Raw genomic sequence first — 5,236 nt, 5'->3', positions numbered from 1 at the left:
AAATGGGGATGGGTTCGCGAAATACTCACCCTATGGAGAAATGAAGAAGGTACTCCTTATCACGAGCCAAACTTACCACCAAACGTCGGAGTACTCGATCCTCTTACTGGCGAACCTGTTCGCAATACCGTTTTCACTCTTTTCGCAAGGATTTTCCGCCTCGAAGGTCGACTCGATGTAACCAACGACAATATTCGTCCTCTACTCTCGAATTCTAACCAGAAAGGGTTATTAGAAGAAGTTAGAAGACTTCGAACTAAATATCAAGAATTGACAAACCTTACAGAGGAATGGGTAGAACAAATCCATAGACTCGAGCGTAAAGTAGAAACCCTGGAGGAAATAGTGCGCGATTTGGTAGCTAGGCTCACACTTACTAACCAAGTACCATAAGCAGCACCAACAGCAGCACCGGCACCAGCACCAGCACCACCAGTACTATCAGCATCACCACCAACAGCATCAGCTTCACCAACAACAACATCAGCATCCCACGTCTCAACATCATAATCGGTACCTCAAACATCGACATCATACGCCCATAGATACTAAGGAATATTAGTAATAATGAGTTAAGATGTATTGACTCATTCTTCCTGAAGAATTATATATGTATACTTTATATATATATGGTTTGGAACAATAATAAATCTTTTCGTACTAAACTATTACGTGTGAATCTTAACTAGTATTTACTACTTGGTTAATTCATATCACTAATACGCTATGATGTACATCCTTCGTTAATGACTTAACAATCATTAATCACTGCTTCAGTACAATAAACTCCATTTCATAATAAACTAAGTGTATTATTCAAATGCATGTGTGATTTTACACTCCTATTTTTCGATGTACTCGAAAATTTCTCGAAAACATCATTTGTGCCTTATGAATTTCACAAGAAATCCACGAGCATCAACATCATTTACTGAGGTATATTAATAACAATGAACGATGAAGTATTGATTCATAACTTCATTAAAGAAATATTCCGCGGCGATTATGTAATCTCTAAAGTTTTGGAGATTATTTATTCTCGTTTCAACCGTAAATCAAATGAGTTTAATATTATATTAACTTATTAAATCCATAATTACATCTGAAGAAAATATATATGTATGTATATTTTCATAAAGATTGTATTTAAAAATTCTTTTGTACAAACTGTTAATTGTGAAAATATTTTAACGGGTAGGTAATACCCAAGAAATATCTAACATTCACATTAATATATTACATTGTACATTCTTCAAAATCCTTGAAAACATATCAGATTGATAATCAATGATTCAGATCAGTTAACCTTGAGAATGCTGATGAAGCAGCAAAAGCTGTAGATGGCCTTAATGACCAGAAGCTTGATAATAAACAATTGTGTGTTGGAAAAGCTCAAAAGAATATCTGGTATTGAAAGACGGATTGAGCAAAACATTAAGGAGACCAAGGACAAATCCCAAGGACTAAACCTATAACCAAAGAATCTAGATGATTCGATTTCTGAAGGAAATCATAGAAGATCTTTTTACGCATTCTAAATCCTTACAGAAGAATTTCTTCATTATCCATCGATTTAAGAAATTCTAAAATATCATCATATCTTTCGTTATAAATATCCTCGATATTTCTAAAGATATCTTCATAACGATTCTTGTCCGCAATTAATTATCTCTTTGCAATATCTTTATTACATTATAAAGGAAAACTGTTTAAGTTTCTATATTCCGTAAAATTTAAATTCAAATTTTGAATGATTTGAAGTAGTGTTGAGAATTGAAGCATGAGTTAGTATAATATAATGACGTCAGGCCAACATGATTATATTACAGTAAGTCATGCTAAATTTTTAATGGAAGATGATGATTCATAGACTTTATAATCATCATTTGCCATGTTACATGACTCTTACATTCTACTTAATCTCTGAACATATCAAGCAAATATATTCTTGATAGTTCTATCCTCAGTAATTCTGGTAATTTACCAAATCAAATCGTGATATTACGCTTAGAACAGTAGGTCCATTCGAAACTTCATACCTACAAATTCTGGACCATTACTCGCTTTACTTAGAGTCGAGAGGAGAATAAAAAGGCAAAGAGCTCCGACATATAAGGGAAAATATGTAGCCCGATAACGATACCGAAATTACAAACCGTGTATATCAATACGTATTGCAACGTAAAGACATGGAAGAATTAAAAACACTATAACCCCAAGGTAATAGTAGAAGAAAACAAATTCCTCTAGTGGTAAATGAAAAAGAAGAATGACTGAAATGACAGTCAGAAAAATATCCAGGATAAGAACTGGATGGAGCATTCTCACAATCTTTGGAAGTATGAATTGAGGAAGAAAGTATAGAAGTGGTGAAGATAATGAAACGGAAGAAGCTAATTTATAGCAAAATTCCAAACACAGCAATTGAAGCAATTCACCTCATTTAATCAAAGAAAATTTCAAATTCCTTAATTACCGGAGAATCAAATCTTATGGATTACGAAGATTTCCTTTAATCCCTTGAATTCCAAAAATCAATCGTGACTACGTCAAAAGTTAAGGCGAACATTTAATTTCTCATTCACTCTTTTACAATAGCTTCGTTTACACGCTTCCTATAATCAAATCGTTTTATCCATATTATTCAGTAGTGATAAAACTTTATTTTTTTCAACTTATATTCATCATTACAATATTCTTGTTGTAAACAATGATGATCTCTATCAAACTTCATGACTATAATTTTCATGAACTACTCTCTGTTTTGTCTACCCTAATATTGTGACATAAACACTCAAAGTTTTAAATAAGCTCAATACTATTCATAACACATTTCATGTGTTCAGTTTACTAAAATGCTCGTATAACACCATCATCCCTTTTGAGGATAACCTAGTCAAATGACACTCTTATTAATCCTTTAGATAACCTCCGCATTAATGATAAAATGCACTTTATAGAAGAACCTGTAAGAAATTAGGGTTTGTATTATTTAAATGCATGAAACAGAACAATATTCTATCCGTTGGAATTCACGAAAGGCCCCGAACCTACCTGGGAACGTGAAGACCAGATAAAACGTAAATATCCTCGTTTAGGTACGAACAACGCTGATTGATGGCAAAAACTAAATTTCGGGACGAAATTTCTTTTAACGGGTAGGTACTATAACAACCCTCACTTTTCGACTTCCGATTTTACTAAAATACCTAGAGTTGTTATATACGAATAAATTTAACGTTGACCGAATAAACGTACGCTTAAAATAAATAATATAATTATAAATATTATAAATAAGATTATGATATATAATATAACATAATTACATCAATGAATATATATATAATATTTATATTACTTTTGTTATTTAGTTAATAGAATATATAATTAACTAAATAATACATAATATTATAACATTTATAAAACTAATAAAAACTATAAATTAATAATCATAAATTTTAATTTTTATAAAAACTAAATATAATAATAATTTTTATATAAAATTCGTATTTAATAATTAAACAAATATAGAAATAAAATGTTAAATGTTCTTAGAAATATATTAAACAAATTTTTTTTTTTAGAATTTTATACAAAAAAAATCAAAACTATATCTACTTTTAATAAAAAAATACAAAATACTTTTTCTTATTTTAACTTTTAAGATTTTACTTTTAATAAAAATACAAACTACTTTTTCTTATTTTAACTTTTAAGATTTACTTTTAATAAAAATACAAAATACTTTTTCTTATTTTAACTTTTAAGATTTTACTTTTAATAAAAATACAAACTACTTTTTCTTATTTTAACTTTTATGATTTTACTTTTAATAAAAATACAAACTACTTTTTCTTATTTTAACTTTTAAGATTTACTTTTAATAAAAATACAAAATACTTTTTCTTATTTTAACTTTTAAGATTTTACTTTTAATAAAAATACAAACTACTTTTTCTTATTTTAACTTTTATGATTTTACTTTTAATAAAAATACAAACTACTTTTTCTTATTTTAACTTTTAAAATTTACTTTTAATAAAAATACAAAATACTTTTTCTTATTTTAACTTTTAAGATTTTACTTTTAATAAAAATACAAACTACTTTTTCTTATTTTAACTTTTAAGATTTTACTTTTAATAAAAATACAAACTACTTTTTCTTATTTTAACTTTTAAAATTTACTTTTAATAAAAATACAAAATACTTTTTCTTATTTTAACTTTTAAGATTTTACTTTTAATAAAAATACAAACTACTTTTTCTTATTTTAACTTTTAAGATTTTACTTTTAATAAAAATACAAACTACTTTTTCTTATTTTAACTTTTAAGATTTACTTTTAATAAAAATACAAAATAATTTTTCTTATTTTAACTTTTAAGATTTACTTATTTTATTTTAATTTTTTTTACCTAACATTTTCAACTATAAATACCACATACATTTCTCATTTCAAACTTACACCTTAATCTCTCATTTCTCTCTTAAAGAACTACTTCTAGTTGATATCTCGGTCACTTACTTGCTTTACTTTCCTTTCTTGCGTGGAATACTTCAACTGCTATTTAAGGTGAGTTTCATTTGCTCCCTTTTTATATATATTTTTGGGCTGAGAATACATGCGCTGATTTATAAATGTTTTACGAAATAGGCACAAGTAATAAAACTAATTCTATGTGGGTTTAAACCAGAAATATACCCTTAGCTTGGTAACATTAAACTACTTGTCTATGTACGGTAGGCGCGAATCCTAAAGATAGATCTATTGGGTCTGACAAACCCCATCCTGACTATGGGATGCTTTAGTACTTCGAGGTTATTTTAAACACACCTGATCTGGTGTACTTCAGAGGGTAAAACATGAACGTTAAGGCTTGTTACCGGGTGCCTACAACTTATAGAATGCTTTTATACACTTGCTAGTGTACGGATATTTATGAAACTGAAATCTTGTGGCCTATTATTATAACGGAAATGATTGATTTTGATAAACTAATAAACTCACCAACCTTTTTGATTGACACTTTAAGCATGTTTTGTCTCAGGTGACGAATAAGATGATTGCCATGATTGCTACCTGATGAATTGAATGCTGCTACATAGAGTCTTCATTTCATTACATTTACTTTGCATTAAGACTATTATTATTATTTCAGTTTAAATTTGATGTAAAACTTTTATTGCTTCCGCTGTTTTATTAATAAATGTTTTATTCAAAACGTCTCATATA

The sequence above is a fragment of the Rutidosis leptorrhynchoides genome, chromosome 5 (assembly GCF_046630445.1).
Source record: "Rutidosis leptorrhynchoides isolate AG116_Rl617_1_P2 chromosome 5, CSIRO_AGI_Rlap_v1, whole genome shotgun sequence".
NCBI lineage: Eukaryota > Viridiplantae > Streptophyta > Magnoliopsida > Asterales > Asteraceae > Rutidosis > Rutidosis leptorrhynchoides.
The sequence above is the reverse complement of the archived record's forward strand: the minus strand, read 5'-3'. Positions refer to the sequence as shown.